Source organism: Sebastes fasciatus, chromosome 12, assembly GCF_043250625.1.
Source record: "Sebastes fasciatus isolate fSebFas1 chromosome 12, fSebFas1.pri, whole genome shotgun sequence".
In the NCBI taxonomy this organism is placed as follows: Eukaryota; Metazoa; Chordata; class Actinopteri; order Perciformes; family Sebastidae; genus Sebastes; species Sebastes fasciatus.
This window is the reverse complement of record NC_133806.1, coordinates 6,048,564-6,069,362: the sequence shown is the minus strand read 5'-3', so window position 1 is coordinate 6,069,362 and position 20,799 is coordinate 6,048,564. Positions and strand designations below refer to the sequence as shown.

The 20,799-nt window shown below is 39.7% G+C and overlaps 1 long non-coding RNA gene across 1 annotated transcript in view; it reads left to right on the top strand.

Moving 5' to 3' along the window:
• The window catches only part of LOC141778523 (uncharacterized), a 130,785-nt gene that overhangs the window by 85,550 nt on the left and 24,436 nt on the right, over positions 1 to 20,799 (top strand). Inside the window, exon 4 of the long non-coding RNA XR_012596094.1 lies at positions 9,094 to 9,206. This is a non-coding gene — a long non-coding RNA (uncharacterized LOC141778523). The remainder of the gene's footprint in view (positions 1 to 9,093; positions 9,207 to 20,799) is intronic.

The following is a 20,799-nucleotide window of genomic DNA, read 5'->3' as shown; positions in this document are numbered from 1 at the left end:
ACCATGCGAAACTATATAGAAAAACCACCAGATTTTAAGTTTTGTTTCAGGCAACACAAACATGCTCTGCTTCGTCAACATGTGTTAACAATGAGAGTGAAAACTGCCTAATCAAAACAGGATCCTGTGCCGTGGTATACGCTCCTTTCAGCGTTTGCGATGAAGCTCCTGTTGAGTAATTGCTATTTTGGTTTTATAGCAGAGTGATAACATTGCATTTGACAGCTGATAGAGAGCAGGGAAGCGTTAAGTAGACAGTGGTGGAGTGTGGTCCATCTGTGAGGGGGAACAGAGAGACGGAGGCAGAGTGTGAGGCAGCCCCTCAGGGCCTCCAGGCAGCTCAAACAGCATTAGCAAGAGGTGTCCCTGCCTTTACTGCAGCTTTCACGCCTCACTCCTCTTCCAACGCAAATCAGAGGCAACACAAGTTATCCATTTGGGATATTGAGTCGATATGGAGATAAAGCCTGCACTTATGAGCCGTGGTCATGAAAAACATCAGCAAGGGACCAACAGCCTGTTTATCTGTCTCCCGCATTAGTGCGAGCAGACACTCGCTGCAGGTGGCATGAAATATTAAAAAGGATAACCTCGTTTTGCAAACTGACCAGAGCAAAGTTGTCACATGTGTGTCCTCAGGTCGTGTGAGGTCTCCGACTTATTGATTGTCTCTCCTTTTGTTGTTTGCTGTTGGGATCTATGATTCAAAATCCTCCCTCTGAGGCTCCTCTCTCACCGTATTAACGATGACCTTTTTATGGCTTTTCTTTGAGGACGGAGTGTTTTATTTTTAGAAACTGCACCGAACCCCTCCCACTAAATATGTGTTCAAGCATTATATTATGGCTGTATGTCCTGCAACTCACTTGAGCAAGTAACCAGAGACTCAGCCTGTCATATAAAATCAGAGTCTTGTACAACCCAATATAATCGCTCAACGTATCCTCATACAACGGTTCGTATGATATCTTACGAAAAAGTATTTTGCATTTTTTTGTGTTTTCCTACGAATGTCCAGCCACATGTGTTAATTTCCGCATGTTACGTGCATACAGTTTTTTCAAAATAAACTTCCGTCATCAGTGGAAACAACTTAGTTAGGTTTAGGCAACAAAACTACTTAGTTAGGTTTAGGAAAAGATTGTGGTTTAGATTACAATAACTACAGAAGTGGCGTTACTTAAGTACGGAAGTTACGTGACAAATAAATCAACGTTGACTTCTGGTTTCACACGGGACACAAACAGCGGTCTCCTGGGAGAAAGTCCGATGTTTTTGGACCCGCCCATCTACCGCGACCTCCATCTTACGCAGTAAGCTTGTTGCACTTTATACTTCCTGGTTCACGATTACGTGGATTACATTCCAATGGAATTTATGGGATATATACAAATTACAATGCATTACTTTTGGTAGATATAGCTACGGACAGTGTATGAGAACAGCCTGAATGAAGAAAGAAAGAACGAAAGACAGGAAGGAAGGATGGATTGATGAAAGATTAAGTTCATCCGCACTTTAAAAGTAACTAAAAACAAAGCTAAAAAGCTGTGTTTCCCTTTAAAGTTTCAAGTCTATTGCACCTTTGACCACTTTCAACAGTGATGTCACGGTGTACTGACCACACCCTGGTGCACACCGTGACATCACTGCAGCACAGTGAAAAGTTACTGGAGGTTTAGCAGAAACATGATCTTCAGCTGGTTTCAAGTTGCTCTTTGAAGCAGGAGGAACTGCAACATCTATTTGATTGTGTGGGAATAGAATTAATAATACATAAAAAAAGGAAATTATTTTGTAAAATTAGTAAAAAAAATTAAGAAAATTAGGTTTCATTTAAGAATTTTAAAACATTTTGGGAAATATGCTTATTCGCTTTGTTGCCAAAAGTAAAACACGAAAGGATCATTACCACTCTCTTGTCTGTACGCTAAATATGAAGTGAGAGCTAGCAGCCTGTTAGCTTAGCTTAGCATAAGATTGGGGAAACAGCTAACCTGGCTCTGTTCAAAAACCCTGCCTACCGGGACCTCTAAAGTTTGCACGTTCTACGTTGCTTCTCTAATTGGAAAACCAATGTTTAAAATGTTGAACTATTCCTTTAAAGGTCAGTGAGGAACCTGAACCATATTTCCACAGTGGGCCGCCTGTCTGGTTACAATAGGGTACAAAAACGACTGTAAAGGTACTTGTTACAGTAGCCCGTCAGTAGACCAGTAGTAGGGTGATGGCGGTTTATATTTGAGGACACTTTTTATTCCCTGACGTCAAAGTTAACCTAAAACACCGAGGGGTTCGAAAGAAATGAGGTTTCAAGATGTTGTGTTCATTGATCTTGTCCGAATGTGAATATAGCTCGACAGGCCGACGGAAGTATGTGACATAGTAACACGTTTCCATGCAGTTATTGCAGGTATCTGTTAATAATAAGAGAAGCCTTTTTGAAGGGCACTTTTTATACTCTCCACAGAAGTTGGAGCCACGTGATGTGATTCACAGCGTTCACTGCTGGCAGACGATCAGCAGCACTGCGAGCTGCCAGAGCAGCCTGGCCACGTGACTGGCTGGGAAGCGTTGACGGGGGCTGATGGTTTTGGAGTGAGTGGCAGCTGAGGCGGGTGAGGTGGAGGGAGGGGGTGGTTAGGAAGAGGAAGTAAAATTGGGGGGGGGGGATCTGTGTTTTTGGGGGGAGGAGTTGGTGCGTAGTGGTTTGGGATCTGTGAGGAACAACAGCGTTGCTCCTGTGCGTCTGCTCCCTGACACTTCCCTAATCTGATAACGGATGAGGACAGGTTGCCTTCGCTGTACCTGGCAAGTACCTTCCCCAACCTGCACAGGCGGATTTCGGCGGATAAGGCCAGGCTTGGCAAATGCCGGCATCCTCTGGAGAATAGTTAAAGGGTGATTAATCATTGTTTAGGCGCGGAATGCGCGGGGAAGAATGGGAAAGCGGCGTTTCACACCTCTGAAGCAATTAATCCCTGTGATCTCCACCAGGTTTGTCTTGTAGATAAGTCAGGGTACAAAACTGTTCCTAATTTATCAACCCACTCATGCCATCCAGCATAAAACACACAATTTATTTCCAATCATTTATAGTCAAATTTTAAAAAGAGTGACTTTGCCACATCCAAGTGTGCCTTATATTAGCTTCATATAAACTAAGTACCCCAGATTACAATGGGAATCTTGTTTTATTGTGCACATCTGGTGGAGTCACAATGCATTTTCACATTCGCTGTCTGAATTTTTGAGTGATTGTGGCATAAATCATTTTGCTAATCAGAAACATAAGTGACATGAAGGCATCTCCCCTCTTGGAACAAAGGAACAACATATGGCTCTAAAAGCACTCAGGTCTTTTATTTCCAAGGTATATAACCTGTGCATAAACCAATATTATTGGACTCATTTGCATTTTTCTTTCATTCTGGGCTCTTTTTCAGATCTCATATCTTTGCAGATGACTTCAATAATGGATAAGAAAAGCATTTCTTCCTCGTTATATATTTGATTCTCAACTTGAGTGCAGTTAAGCAAAACATAAGACTCGGCTCAATGGTTTGTTGCAAGGTGAATTATGGCACCGTACTTGGTGATTTGAAGAGAACATAGACCGGCGCATGCATGATGGATTTATGTAAATATGCGAGCCACCGCACAAAGTTCCTCCCTCTAATAAACTGCATTAACAGATGAACCAAAAAACGACACTGATATGACAAGATGAATTCCTTTATTACGAGTGGGTTCTCTCCGGATCTCTCTGCATTGCTTCCAAATCATATTTGCCTCCTAAAATGGGAGGGGTGGGGGGGACACACATTCCTGCCAATAATAGTAAAATGGCTCCTGTTTTAATTGCATCATTACGTACCCAATATCAGCAGCCTGCCTGCCAATATCAATATTGCCATAACATGGGTGGAATATAGATGACCTAGGGTATGCGTGGGTCTTCCATGAGTGCCTCCATGCCAGACTCATCCCATTGCCCGCTGTGCAGGGAATGGGAATGTAGGCCGGATAGCAGCTCGTCTTTCTAATGTCCCCCCGTATTCCCTTAATTGCTGACGGATCTTGTTTGGATTTTGATGGCGGCTTGGAATCTGTGGTTGCTACACATAGGAATTGATAGGCCTTGAGGGAAACATCATGTTACCCTCTACGTGTGTGTGTGTGTGTGTGTCTGCGTGTCCGTGTGTGCGTCTGTCTACATCTGTTGGTCCGTACGTGCAAAGATCAAGTCTATTGTAAAAAATCAAGAGGCGGAGGGCTTTTGCATAATGCATTCCTACATTAGGATGATGTAACTAATATAAATGGGGGTCAGCGGGGTCAAGTAGGCTGCACGTGGATACACAGAGCAGCTGGTTTAACTGATGGTGAGAACACACAGGTTCTTCTGCACATGGTTGTACGGCACTTTGACTCTCCAGAAACACTTCTATAGACCTGCGATAGGTACAAAATAACTTCTGTTATTTGCATTTCTCATCCAGCGACGCTGCACATATGGCACGGCAGCAAACTTAACAATTAGTAACTGCTTTGATGAAGGAAAAATTACATCTTGTAGGTCCCACTTCGAATGCACTTCACATATCCATATTAATGCATTCAGGACTGGAGAGTGAAAGATAATTTTCCTGTTTAAATATTTCATTCTAGCTTAAAACTTAGCCCGTAATTAGAGCTCCCTAATGGCAAGAGCATCCAGTTTGTCCGTTTTAATTAGATTGTTGTTTAACTATTAATTATGTATCTTTGTGTCATATAGTTTTGATGCTAACAGATGGTGCAATGGTTAGTGGTCGGGTAGGATTGGGTGATGATTTATTTACCTGCACTCTGTTAGAAAGATCCATATTGTTCCTCTGCAGCTTGTGTTGTGACCTGCTGTAATAATAGAGTACAGAAAAAAATATACTGTATACATAGATACTGTATACATAGGGCTGCAACTAACCATCATTTTCATTACTGATGATTTTCTTAATTAATCAACTATTTGTTTGGCCCATAATTACTTGATTTTGTCTGACCAACCATCGGAAATTCAAATAAATTTGATTTAAAATTATATAAAACAGAGAAAAGCAGCAAAAGCTGGAAGGAATATTTATTATTTTTGCTTGAACTATTAATTAAGTATCAAAATATTTGCAGATTAATTTACTGTCAGCTCTAGATTGTGTATTCTAGACGTATTATTCAACAAATAATATACATTCATCTTGCAGCCCCTGTGTGCTTCAAAGCAGCATGGTGTTCAATATGGTTACAACAGACAGAAAGCTGTAATTCCAGCACTGTATTGTAGCACTGCACAGCGAGGTGCAGCAGTATATTACTGTAGATAGGATTAGATGTATTAAAAAAAATGAGGCCTGTTAACATGCTTCTAAGAAAAAATATGCCAATCAATATAAAATACTAAATTAATAGTACACATTTTGCTTTTATTAGTTAGTTTCCCTGCATGGACTCAATATAATTTAGTTTCTATCTTTTTTTCTATTCAAACTCACTAATATTGGAAAAACTGTAGTTTTATTTGAATTGAACATAAACTCCAAATCTATATTTGCTGTATATCAACCTACTTGGTATCTATTTGCCTACAGTAAGTAATCAATATAAAGCCTTACAGCCCTGTGGAGGACATTCACCACACAAACCTGCAGAATCGTTCAGCACATTAAAACAAAAAGCACCCCCAATAAAGACGATGAGATGTAATACAAAACAAAGACAGTAACAGAAGAGCCCCAAAGGAGACGTATCATCAAAAGCTCACTGTTTTATCTGCAGTGCCTACCAACCCACAAACTGTGAAATACACGGTCAGTTTTTTGTGGGCTACCTGGATCAGAAAACATGTGATTCATCAAGCCAGTCAGATTTAGCTCCCTTTCTTATGTCACATGCAGGCTCATTAGAATAAACAGGCGCTAAAACTGAGCGTTTCACACAGAGGATGAATGCAGGTATATTCAGACAGACTGTATGAGAAAAATCATGTTTTTTCTTTTACATTAAAGCATCTAAACATGTTCTGGTAGAAACCCCAAATACAAGTATGAACCTGAAAATGAGCATATGTCCCCTTTAAATCTGCAATTATGTTGAATGTATTTTTTCTTTCTTTGTTTTTTAAATATGTTTTTAATCCTGCGTTGGTTCCATCCGTGTTTGGTAGCTTGCAGTCTTCTTTACTGTCTTTGCTGGTGCATTGCTGCAGTAAGCTTCTTTTTGTGTTATTACAACCAAGAGTCAGTCATCAGTGGAATAGGGTGACACATTAGTGGTCAAAAACTCAACAGGGTACCTTTAATGAAATGATTGGCATACGCATGTATCATATATGTGTCCATGTGTTTGATTTGAAGAAACCAGATTTAGGTCAGGTTTCAACAGAATATAGTTTAGTAATACATACTGGCAGAACATAATGTGACTGAGCGGAATTATTGTTTCTTTAGTATCACCTTTGATATTACAGCACCAGAATCCTCTTATGAATGACCTGTTTTTAGAGAGCTTATTGAGTTCATTTGAAAATAGTACGCTCTCAAGGTATCAAAATGAACAGAGCTGCGTTTTGCAGCTTTTATTTCAGTTTGTTGTTGTTGTAGTAACACACATTTGAAGCCTTACAGAGCAGTGAGTTAATTTAGTTCTTTCAGCATGGGTGACCTGAGCGGGCGAGAGTCAAACTCACAACCTGGCAGCGTTGTTGTGCTGCTCTACCAGGACCGGCACACAAACTTCACGCACTGCTGAACTTTTGACCTTTTTTTTTTTTTGACTGTCGACAACTACACGAGACCGCTGTTTTTATTCTAAAGTTGAGTCATGTTTGTGTCGGGGTGTTTGGTTGCACCCGGTTTGACTCTGGGCTGTACATTTGGCTGACTGTTATTTGTTTTGTCTCCTGATGATGGGGGCCTGTGATTGATGGACGGGGTCCAGGACATCTCCGATCGACAGCTGTTGATAGCTCTGAAATCGAGAGCAGCAGTCGGAGCGTAACAATGAGCTCATTGCGCTCTTGGCTTGGTCGCCAGCCCAGCAAACCCCAGCACTGGGGGGACTTCATGAATTTCAACTGGGGCCACAAATGTGAGTGCACATGAAAATTGTGCTGGGGTGAAGGGAAAGGGACTAAACTAGAAATATAGCCCTGATAATTACAATAATCATGGAAGTAAAAGGAAGAATGAAACTGAATACATCGTGTGAGCAGCACAATGTTCCTTGAAAGACTGTTTTGTTTAGTTCAACATAAGTTATAAGGCCAATCGCAACTGAAAGAATCATACAGAGGTGGTACTTAAGCCAGTTTTTCCTCACCAAAATTTAGCGCAAGTTTGGAGCGTTATTTAGCGTTCCTCCTGTGTCTTCCCTTGTATCTTCACTTTAGCTTTAAAACTGAGCATAATACGTATTGTAAAAACGTAAACTTTCTTTTACTCAGATTTTATGTGGTGGTGTGTTCTTTACACTGTTACAGTTTTCTGAAAATACGTTTTTAAAAATCGCAATATATCGCCCTGCTTAGAGTATCGCAACACACCACCACATAAAATCTGAGTAAAAGAAAGTTTACTTTTTTATGCATTCAGAGCAATCTGAGGAATCTGCATTTACATTAATCACAGTCCAACATCATAGTACTACTTTGAGAGGGCACAAACACTGAGAGGGTACATCTCTTTGCAAATTAAATAACATATTAAGAGTTAATCTTTGCTTTTAACATTAATTAAAAATTGATGCAGTGTTTTTGAGAATCGATACAGTATCACCAAACATAATATCGGGGTACTCGATGTTTTCGATATTTTCTTACACCCCTAGTATCGAGACAATATTGCCACGCAAAATATCGCGTTACTATGCTGTATCGATTCCCCACCACCACCACCCCTAATTAATGAGGTGGCTATTTTTATTATAAGTTTCCCTGTTTGCAGCTGACGAAACGTAAAGAAAAGAAGGATGACCCAGAGCTCCGCTGCTAATGACAGATTCGCTGTAACGCTCGCAGCATGTCTGTCGTCCCGTGTACGAGCTGTAGGTTAATGATAGAGGTTAAGGAGTCAATGTGTGAGAATTAAGCTTTGCTCCATATTGTGTTTTGTCTTAAAGCCACCCATACTTTAGCTTTAATTGGACAGCATCATGCTGTAATAAGCTGTGGTTGCATGGGTTTGATGCCCGAGCCCTCTGAGGTTACCAAAGCACCGGCGCCACATCTGAGCTCAAATTAGCATTCTGGGCAAGCAGAACTCCCCAAGCTTAATTAAGGTAAATTCAACATTCTAGTTCATCATTGGGTTTTATATAATCTTAAAACCAGTTGCGCTTGTTTGGCAGCTGTTTATTTCTTATATTAAAAAAGAAAACATTACACTGTAGATGATTTGGCATCCCAGGATTTTGAATTTGAGCCCTCTATTATGGGAAATCTGGGTTTGCACAATGATTAAATGCTTAATAAAAAATTCATTGTTGTTGCCAACATCTGTATTGTACAGGCTAACGGCTCACTGGAGTGTGCGAGACTTGTAAAGTTTCCAAACGCGCTGTTGAGAACCCTGGAAAGTTCACCTAAGAGTTTGCCTTCCTCATTACCAAGCTACTTCTGTGTCTGCGATTAGACGGAGAACATCTTTAATTGCTTTAAAATCTGAATGCATGATAAGAATGGATTAATTTGATTTTTCTGTTCCTACAAGTAGCAGATGGTTTATGTCTTCAGAATGCTCATGTTGTAAAATGAGATCCCCAGCTTGTCTCTGATTGGTCACTGTTAATGAAGCATGCTGGGCTGATTATTGATTTAGAAAATGAGGACGACACAAGTATTGTGTGTGTTGCTGTAATAAATTAAAGACAAGCTTTGTTTTATAGTTGACAGACACCTACTTTAAATAACACAAAATATTTGATTTTCATTCAGGTGGTCTCTGGCCCGTCAAAGTAATTTTATTGTTTATTTTAAAACAGGCACTTTTATAGTTGCCACTAACAAGCAGATGGTCGACTTGACTTATTTGTGTTTTGTGTTTCTGAATGACCGATCAGATGCATGATGGGAAATGCAATGAGCTGCTTGTCAGGGAAGAGACAATTCACGGGAGAGGGCCCGCGAAAGCTGTATACATTCCCAATTTACTCCCATCTCTGCGGTTTTTAAGGTTAGTAATTTTTTCTTTTTTTTGCATTATTATTGGCTGTTGCGAGAGCAGCTGTTCCCCAGCCTCCTTCCGAATTACCATCCTCACACTGACAGACAGGCAGCTGATGGGGAAACTCGCTGCGTGCATGAGGAGATCCAATTCAGCAATGAAACTAATGTGCTGCATCAAGGGGGATGTGTGGCGGCCCTGGAGGAAGAGGAGGAGATCCAGGTTCAAACACAGTCTGGGACCAGCTAGCTCGGTCTCGGTGTGGATGAGCGTGGATGTGGGTTTGTCGTGTCGGATCTTTCCTGTATTTATTAATTAATTTATCTATTTATTTACTCACTTATTTATTCATTTATTTATTTATTCTGTTCCCGAGACACCGCCTTCTGGTTTTGGCTGCAGATTCCAAACTGGCAGCCTTCCTTCCACTCCCTGAAAAAAAAATCCCTCAAACACCACAGACACATTTTTGATGTTTGAAGTAAAGTACTGGGGGTGGACACAATAATAGAAACATCTCAATACTATAGTACAATACGCTGTTACAACAATTCCCTAGAATTAGATCTCTTTCTTTGATGCTGCAAGCTTGACAAAGGTCATATTTATGATTTAGTAGTTTTTATGACAGGGCTATTGTCTTTGGATTGTATCATATTTACCAGGTGTTCCTGCTACAGTTTTTAATATCAGCGCGTGAAGCATAAAGGTACGTTCTTATTTGGCTAAAGTTAATGAGCTCCTAAAAAGTAACTTGAAGTGAGGAAAAGAAGGATGAATGTCAAAAGAAACCAAAAACTCAAAATATTACTCAAATAGTCTCCTTTTCTTTTTTATATATATGAAATAGGAAAACATAGAAACTATAAGTGATAAGAATAAAATCCTTTATAAAGGTACAGTTTATAATTATGTATCAAGATAATGTTGTATACGGAATGATATAGTCTGGAAAATTCGATTCAATTCAATTTATTTTTATATAGCATTAAATCATAACATAAGTTATCTCGAGACGCTTTATACTGTATATAGAGCAGGTCTTAGACCGTACACCATACACCAAAATCAGATGAGAAAATGTATTTAACATTGTTTGAACACCTTGATACTTCATGAATTTTCCTAGTTTCGTGAGATTTGCCTTTAAACATGATTTTAACTGATAGCAGCTTTAAATCTGCTACAAATGTCACATTAGTTCTGTTTGCGGCCTCAGAGACCTCACCTGTAAAACATGATTAAATACAGCGTTTTTATGCGCTGTGCGACCCCCGCAGGCGCTAACGTGCTTTCGTGCCACTTTGTGTAACTTCTCAACTCTGGAAACGTTGGAGCAAATTTTCGATTCGGCATCAATTTTCGTAAAACTTCCAATATTCAAAATCTACACAGTTGATTTCTCGCCTCACAAATTCTCAGAAATGAATTTAATTATGAAATAGCATAAGAAAATTGTAAAAAAAAATAAAAAAATTACAGTTGTTTGCCTGTTTCTGTGGTGCTTTGGTGTCATGTATCTTGGAGTAGCCTACCTTCGGACTACCGGAACAAAAACGTGAGTTGCCGTGGCTGAGTCGCTCTCCTCTCGGACCTGTCTAGTTCGAAGCGCCGGTTAGCATCATAGCTAGGCCAGCGTTAGCATTTAGCAGACGACTGAAACACCTTGAAGGGTCCTATAGCCAATCAGAGGCAGAGTAAGGGCGGGTCTTCCTGCGAGGCATACGGTCTGTGATACTGTGCATTCACCACTCAGAGGCTTTAACCCGCCCCCTGACTTTTGATGGTTGAAGTTGACAGATTTATTTATTTTTCTGCAGCACGTTACACTCTAGATAAATGACAGCATATATGAATACAATTATAAATATCTAAATAATTATATGAATAAGTAAATACATATTAATATACAAATGAATAAATAAATATACAGCATTAAATTATATATTTATTATTCATTTAAGCATTTATTTATGTGATTATTTATGTTATTATATATTTAGTTTTGGCCCTTAAAATCCTCCATACTGTTGGAAGAGACGGAGAGGTCATTTAATAACAAAGTGGAACTGAGGACTTGCATTATTCAAAAAGTAGCAGAAGTGGATCCCATTCAAAATCCCCCACTGTGCTCCATTTCTAGACATGCAGGCCTGTAGTTTGTCCAGCGCAGTGAGCTCCTTTGAGCATAACAACAAAGTGCTCATCGCTTTTTTTTGGCTGCTGAGGTCTTATGTTCATGTCTACTTCTATTGACATGCAGTGCAAACATTTATAATTACCTTTAGCTTTGTGATATCAGCCTGCCTTGAATAACCTGCTGTGGCGTTTTACCACCTGTTACTAATCGCTCTGTGAATTCGTCACGGCACCGGCAATGATTCAAACCAACACTAGGCGCCCCACAAGACCCTCCAGGAAACGTAGCAACCGGCAGCAGCGCAGCGTTCAGAGAGCCGGGGGAGTGACTTCATGGATTTTTTGCATCATTAACTATTTATGAGTTGCCACTTCATGTTATTTACACTGGACTGATGGTAATGCTGTTCAGAGCTCAAACGCCATGCAGGGACCCGCTGGGATGGCGGGGTGGAGGGTGCAGGGGGAGGCGAAGGCATGTGTGAATCTGTTAAATATTGTACGGAAACGCCACCTGCAGCTGCGAACGTGGCGCGGGGTAAAAAGGGCGAGTTGGGAGCAACTCTGGGGGGGACAAAGAAATGCAGCAGACTGCAGTGCATGCAGACAGGGCACACTCTGACTATATAATGTATAAGTCAAAGCCTTACCACAAGCCACAAGGAATATTCAGTTGACCTGGTTTATCTTTAGCTTTAAACCACAAGAGCTGATTGCATCACCATTTGCAGTAAATGTGTCATAGCGGAAGATAGATTATGCATCGTCTGCTTCTGCACTTAAGATTCAAGTCTGCAGAGCTGCTGGTTTCCTATCTATCTATCTATCTATCTATCTATCTATCTATCTATCTATCTATCTATCTATCTATCTATCTATCTATCTATCTATCTATCTATCTATCTATCTATCTATCTACCTATCTATCTATCTATCTATCACAGTATACATACTGTATATCCTTATCCATACAGTAGTAAATGTATGACCTACAGTAACTTAGAAGTCGGGCGGCACGCTCCCAGTTTGGAGAAGTGACAAGAGCACCGGTGAGGAAGCCCAGCAACGCACTGATGTGGACGGCATGTTAGTTCGGATCCGAAAGTCACATAATAACACCAACAAATTAAATTAAAATTTTAAATTACTGTTTTGGTCAATGGAGTCTGGGGGCTTTGAAGGGAGCATAGATATCTGCTTCAGTTCCCCATCGGAAAGGGCTCTCTGATGGCAAGGTAAAGCTGTGCCGATTCGATATGTCGAATATCGTATTGCGATTTTAAGTATTGCCATTCTACCAGTATTGCAATTTGATATTACGATTTATTGGGATTTTTGTTAACTTCTTTAACACTAGACCATGGGGAAAAAAGTGAATCATACACCTCTAGGGACTTTTAATTTTGAAATATCTAAATTCATACAGTAAAAGTGTTTAACTTTCAGCATGTATGTAGTCAGAGATGTCCTGAAGTCGAATATATCAGTCATTGTCAGGAATTATTATTATTTATTTTTTTCCAACAACCTAAAAATAAAAAAAAATAAAGACATTTCCTCACAAATTAGTGATATCTTATTTCCATATATATATTTTGTATATACAGTTCACTTTGTTAACACCTTATTTTGTAAACTAGATGTAGTCACACGTGTATACTTCCACTAACTTCTCCAAGGTGGTCTCTAGCTCTCCCGTCAGCTCCGTTCTCTTTATCCATCCATGGTCAGCTCCATTTGGGTCGTTTGAATTCATTTAACATAAATGTCAGTGTATGGGTGCTCTACAGTTGTAGCGTCGGCTGATTTGACCACGGAGATGTGAGTGACGGCCGGCTTGACCGCACGTTACCGCAATGTAAGAGTTAGCATGCAGCTTTAGCCGTGATGTCTAGCTCTGCTTTACCTGGCAAGGTGTGAAACCAGTGGCGGCCGGCCAATAGAGGGCCACGGGGCCTGGCCCCACCCACCTTGAGCCACCAAAAAAAAAAAAAAAAAAAAAAAATTATAAAATTATTAATTCTAAAAATTCTAAAAATTCTAAAAATTGTCAATATGTGTGTTTTTGACCTATGGAATATACCCGTAATATTTGTAAAATAGGATAACTGCGCCAAATATCTGCTTTCCTCCTTGAACTCTCTGCTAGTGCACCTCTCAGCTGCTCTGCTGCACGTGCACTTTCTGGGGCCAAATGGATTTGGCCCCAGAAAGGCGGGTCTAATAAGCAGTACAGCCAATCACTGATTAAAGATATATGATTACAAGCATGAATGACATACAATTCATCCAATCAGCGCCGTAAAAAAGACTTCCGGGAGGGCCAAACTGATTTGGCCCATGGTGTGCGCGCGCACGTTCACGTGTGTCTCTCTCTGTTCTCGTCAGGGCTCATGTCAGTTCTCGCGTGATCTTGTCTTCTCGTCTCTCGCTTCTCTCCACTTCTCTTCTCTCACAGCCCATTTCCTTTATAAATGATCTGTCGTATGTTATATTAACATACTGAATTGTATGAATAAGATGTCCTTATGTCAGTGTTGGAATAAATGATAAAAATGTAACTGCAAAGTAGTAATGCGTTTTTGATACCTTTTTTTGCATTGAATCGTACTAGGATGTTTGTTGAAATTGATTGGCCCTACCCAAAAAAAAATCCACCAGCCGCCACTGTGTGAAACCCAAAGGTTTCCATACTTAACTGTATGTGTGTTTACCACTGTGGATGAAGGCTTTTTCCAACCCCTACCTGCTTTACCTCGCCATCAGACAGCCCTTTCAAACGGGAAACTGAAGCCGTTATATCGCTCTCTTCAAAGCCACCAGACTCCTTTGACAAAAACAGTAATTCTACCTCGCAGAACACGGAAGTCGCTGGTCTACCGCTAACCTTGATCGGTTAGTTTGTTTGTGTTATTGTGAGACATTCGAATCCGAACTGACGTGGCGTCCACATCAGTACTCATGTCTGCTTCTCCAAACTGGGAGAAAGTACCTCATAATCTCACTTCTGAAATCTGAACTAACCCTTTAAGTTATTCCCAAATTTAGCACAGCCAATGTTGACTCAGCCAGTGCTAGTGTTCACATTATTCATAACCTTATTGATTAGCTACAGTAACTGTGGTAACCTACGTCACTGCTTTTTGCTCACGGCTGAGTGGGCGTTTCCTTTTGAAAAACCCAGAAAAGGACGCAGCTGGAGTCACCTTTAAATGTGCATTTGGGTTTATCTTTAGCGTCTACATATCAATGTACCTGCCTGAATATTCATGTCTCTCATTTACTGTCTCTTTCTCTCTCAACATCTCTCTCAAATTGAAAGGCAAATCAACAATATGTGCAGTTAAGTAGAGATGTATCAACATGGAAACGTGTCTAAATCAGTTTCGCAACATGGCATGCAAAACTGTAAATGAAACACTTTGAATGTCCAATCAGACTAACAGCTGCCACACACTGTCAGTGCAGATGCTCCAAGAGAAAAGACTGGACCTGTCAAAAATAAAATTTAGGTATAACTTGAGTTATTCTTGAACCACTTCAAAGAAAAGTCATGCAGCAGAGATAAACAAAAACGCTACATTTTGGGTTGATATGATGAGCAACAGCGTCCTTGGAGTTGCCTCAAGACTGTTGCTTTTAACACTGAGGGACTTCTTGTTGCCAGGAAACATTTGATATGATTTTTCAGTTTTGTTGATAACTGCTGGGAGTGTTGCCCATCAACACTGTTTTAGTTTATCAGCACCCGGAGGCTTTGCCAAGAGGGATATCATCTTTGTTACTGTAGGATTTTCATTAGGTCCCTGTTTATTGTTGTTGTTGTCTGGTGTGTCTGTGGTTGTGGCTTTTATGGACCAGTTTCTGCTCTTGCTCTGCCCATTCCTTATCACAGTTTTATTAGATTAGATTGCTTTAACTTTTCACATTCCTTCAGAAGGTTGAAAATGTGTTTGGTTGCTTAATAGAAGATTGGGTCGTGTCTTATTACAGGGTCATGGATGGGATTGTGTGATTTAAGTTTTACACATTTAAAACTCAGTCCTCACACAGGAAATGGAATCAATATGAGTCACTAAAATCAGTGACTTTGTGCTGTCTGTTGGTAAGTTAGTTGATTTAAAAAACAAATGGTCATCACTGAAAATCAAGCTACATAAAGCTAACTGTAGGTAAAGATTGGATTTTAGATAGAGACATAGATGGAGAGACTGACTGACTTACTGACTTACTTACTTACTTACTTTTTTCGAGGTTGCTTTCATATATGCAATTTACAGTTTGTAATTTACTCACTTACTTACTTACTTACTTGATCCCCAAAGGAGAAATTAAAGTGTTGCAGCAGCAATTTATAAAAAAAACATGCATTATTCACACAAAAAGAGTTAGCTACGAAAAACACTGTATTTATAAACCTCCATATGAATGTTCATACCAACGACTTTAAACTAGATAAAAGAGAAAAAATATACAATAAAATACAATTTTGTTCATTCATGTGACAGAAAGTCTCAGCCCAGTATCCGTATGAATTACTATCATATTGGACCTAGAAATTTACATATGATACCAATGTTCAGTGCCGATGCAGGAGGTATTGTGCCCTTTGTATCTCTCTCTTTAGCCGCTAAATGCTCCACTATCACCAGCTAGTCTCTAACTGTGTCTGTCTGCTGTTTGTTGTTGAGCAGGTAGTGTACAGTGGGGTTAGGGAGCTTTTTTTTGCTGAAAATAGCTAAATACCTAAGGAATCCATTAGTACCAACCATGTCATGCTAGCTTGTCGGAAAGAATGCTCCAAAGTTACGGTAGATTTTGGAAAAACTGGCATGGCCATTTTCAAAGGGGTCCCTTGACCTCTGACCTCAAGATATATGAATGAAAACTCTGAGATGAACAGAGTGAAAACAGATAAAACAGATGTTGGCAAACTGCATAATTTGCAGTATAAAAAAGGTAATAAATAGCAATATATGTATCGTGTTGTGGGGCTTTTGGTCCAATTGGACATTTTTCGGACTTATTAGGGTTTTGGAATAATGGGCCGTCGGAACAATGGCACGGCATGTGCATGTGCAGTGCATTACTTTTTGTAGATATATGTATGGACTGTGAATGAGAACAGCCTCTCATTTGATCTATCATTATTACACAAATATCGATTACAGACGCTTTTACTGCAATAGATTGTATATACAGTGTAAGTCGAGTCTCTACAAATGCAAAGAGCAATTAGCTGTAGTTTGCTGAAACAACTCGTGTTTCCTCCTAAATGAAGTGACAGGATTCTGTTTGTACTTTATCAACAGTCATAACAATCGTGCTTTACATTAGGATCATTCGGCTCTTTAGGTTCAACAACGTCTTGCCAAACGTGTGAAGCGTGAGTCTTTTGAAATGTGTTGCTGTTTGCAGAGGAGTCTCTTTAAAAACGACACATTGTGATTTCACCAGTCCAGGTTTTGCTTAATTCTGCCGGAGGGTGAATTTGCTCCATGCATAAATGTGTTGCTTATAAGACAGACACAAGATACGCCGCATCCTCATTGATCAGCAGCGTCATGCTAGGTCTGAGTCATTTCCCATCAAATTCGTAGAGATAAATGCGGAACATGGTGTCTTCTATCCAAACATCCCATGCTTGTATCCACTTGTACTCACCTGCATCCTCTTGATAATGTTGCCTTCACCGCCTATGAGGGCCTTGATGTTGGCTCATTAAATACCCTTTTCTGCCAGTTATTTAGGCTCCTTTAGCTCACACTGTGCAGCCATGAATACTGCCTGGGTCTCACCCATGGAGCTAAAGCAGCATAGATTTGTTCATGATCCCTTTATTTCCCCATTGCTGTCATCTGAACAACATAAAACAGGCTGTAATTTGACCAGTGTGATTTGGGCTGGTGCTCCTTTGCAACAAACAATCCACAGCCATTATCGTGTAATGTCGCCCGCCTAATCCACCGCCACACAGAATTCCCTTTGAACTCGCCTGATTGCGAGGCTAATTTTTATTAAGTAAGTGCACACATTATTTGTGGCAGTCACTGAAGCTTCAAGGAGTCGTTGTGACAAGCGGAGCCCAAGAGCTTAAATTACCAACTCTCTCTACTAGCACGGCTATAATTAGCCCGAAATTAACAAAAAAAATGTTTTGCTTTAGTTAAATTATTTAAAACATGTGTTTCACTTGTGAAGGCTTAAGTCAATTTGTTGTTTTAAATGCACTTTTAATTTTTTTTTCAACTTCCGTCTCTTACTGTTGACTGCAGGCTTGTCTTGTTACAGACAGATTGTGTCCAAATAATTCAACATGTGAAAATTGCTGCATCATGAAACACACCTTCATTTATTAATGACTCTTTTGTTTTTTTTTGATAAACAAAGAAAATAAGCTCTGTTTGTTCAAAAACACATTTTCTCTTTTATTAAAAGAAGCGCTAAAAGTCTGGTGAAGAGTAATCTGTAGGAAATAGGAAGATATTTTGGTATCGGAAGCGTTCTGGTTTTACGTTTGTAGAGTAGTATTGACTAATCCTGTTGAGCAGGCTTTGGGCGAATGCAGGTAGACAGTCCGTGTGGAGAGCAAAAGAGGCGGAAGGCATTGGCCGAAATGCAATCTGGGAACCCGCCGGCTATCGTCTGACAATGATTTAGCTTTTAATTGGTTTCAAATTCTTGTAAACGAGCTACTTGTGAAACAATCCAGTCGTACATGTCGTCTCTCAACTCCAACTTCAACAACAACTTCAGTCTCGTGTCTCAAGTTGCTAATCAGACTGTAAACAATGAGCAGCGCACGGAAAAGGAACTCTTGGCCCGGATATTCGCCTGCTACACCGGAACCCCAGAAATATGGCCACTTGCCCCAAGAGGTTTATCCACCTGTTACTGCGATACGTCAACGTCGCCGCCACATACTCGGCGAGACAAAAGCACAATAACGTCTACATTTCTCAACCGATTTCAATGAGTCATTTTATATTCAAGGCTTTATGATCTTACGTGGGGTAAGAAAACATTTGTTTTGTCTCCTACTACCTACCTACCTTCTGTTGAGGTCTTCAAATGAAGCTTTGAATGTCTGTTGTCATATTTTGTGACAGCCATCAGCCTTAAAAAATATTTAAAAATCCTCGAACAAAATCCTCAATTTGAAAAACAGTTGTCATCAGATTGAATAAGTATTTTTTTTTTTTTTTTATCAAATCAACTTTCTTTAATGAGTATAACTCTTCAGTGTGTGTCTCCCTTTGTGTACAGTGAGCGGGAGAGCAAACTGGTTTTGACCGCAATGAAAATGCTGTTTTGGAAAGGCTAAACGCCAACAAATATGGACTGAAGCAGAATATTTTGTTAGATAAAAACATGAATTTTGGAAATGATTACATCTCTTTTTTTTTTTTTTATTAATTTTGACTCTTGGACTTTACAGCATTATGGAGTTATTGGAAATGTTTGGATCACACGAGTTGGCAACAATCCTACGCAGCCACTGGAATCTAATTCTACAAATAGTATGATACTAATCAGTGTTAGATTCATTTCTTAAGAGCACCGCTGCTAAAGCTTCACACGATTATTAATATCCTCTGGTCTTGTGTTTCACTGAGTGCGGGACTTAGCCTCTCCACACACTCATACACGGAGCAGAGCAGACAAGAGACAGGCAAAGGGACATCCACATAAATATATATATTAAAAAGCAATCCAATGTTAATTTAGAAATCAAATGTCAACGTTATAAATGGAGATTCAAAACTATTCGAACTATTCGGTGTAGCTTTCACATGCAAAACCTTGTTAATCCACTTTCACCAGTGAAAAGTAAGTAGCTACACTTTAAATGGCCATTTCAGTTGTTGAGTTAATTGCAATCACACAAATATAAAACATTTTCTTGGCTGCTTTGCTTTCTACTTAACCAGAGGCCTGTTAGCAAACATGACACTTTACATGCATGCATGTGTAGAAGCTCATGTGTAGCAGTATTTAACATTGTGTTGTTTAAAGCGTATCTATATTTTCTTGTAAGATATAGTCTATGTAAACAAACAGATGAGGAGCACACAGCTAAGTTCTTGTTATGAAATTCTGTCAAAACTCATTTGCAGAGGAAAGACAATTACATTTATAGTTCCCCCCTCACCTTGTTTTTTTGTTTTTTTTATAATGTATACATTTTCAATAATGCTGATTAGTACAAAATGACATATACTGTAATTTGTATTCCCCATGACAAAAGTCCTAACGCCATTCTTGCCAACCTTAAGACCTCAAAAATAGTGAGGATTTCTAAACCAAAGCGAGGGATTTGGGGGTCCTCCTCCAGGAAAATTTCAGTTTCAGAGACTCTATTTCCTGCTGGTTCTGGTGACTTTTAAAGAATGAAAATAACAAATTATATACACTGCAACATAATTTTTATGGTAAATACTTTTAATTGTACTTTTAATTATCATAAAAGAATACAGAATAACTAATATTCATCAGTTTTCATTCATTCAGTAATTTTTTTGCCCTGCTCCTTAGAGACTCTGTGCATGCCGCTGCCCTCTGTGGCCATCTACAAATGCTTTTTGTTGGTAAAAGTGCAGCCAGATGAGGCTCAACCACCTCCAGTTGAGGGGAAAATACACATAAAGAAAATGTTATTTGCTAACGAAAACTGGCCTCCTAACCAAACTATATCAGCTGTAGCAAGAATCTAACTTGTTACAACGTATAGTATAAAGTACATTATGTCAACCTGTTCTTACTCCCAACTCGTCAAATACCGCCGTTTGGTTAACTGCTCCTTGGCATCGGAGACTGACGCACGGAAGCACCCTTTAGCAACAGTATTTTTAAAGGCTTTCAACTAACTCCAATGTAAACCCATCTGCAGCGTTATTCGACAGTCGGAGCAAGTAACGTAGTATTAATAGTCTACTAAGGGCGGGCAGGAGGGGTGGTGGACGGGTTCAAACAAACACCGGAGACGGTCACTAGTCAGTGAATTTAAAGTCAACCATGACTGTTTCCTAACCAAAACTAAGTGGTTGTGTTGCCTAAACCTAATTTCCTGTGAAAATGGAAGTTTAGTTTGAAAAGACACTGCATGTAACGACCGTATATTGACACGCCGTCCCCGGTCTGTCCAAAGATACCGCAAGAGGGGGAACCCTGTGTGTCGGTCTCCATGACCAAGCGGCGGTATTTGACGAGTTGTAGTGAGAATGTGTTGACTATGTACAAGTACAAGTCCACAAACACTAATATTACTTATTTGCCATTAGAATAGTCGTGGTTGTCTGCCGGGTTTGTGTCGTTGTTGGTGAATAAAATGATTCATGGTGACTAATGCGCTAAAATGTCAAATCCAACGTATTGATTGCAGACGGATTAATTGAACATGACATTGTTTCTTAGGCGGGGGCGCATTTATGGAAGTTCACCATTTATTAACACAACGTGAGCG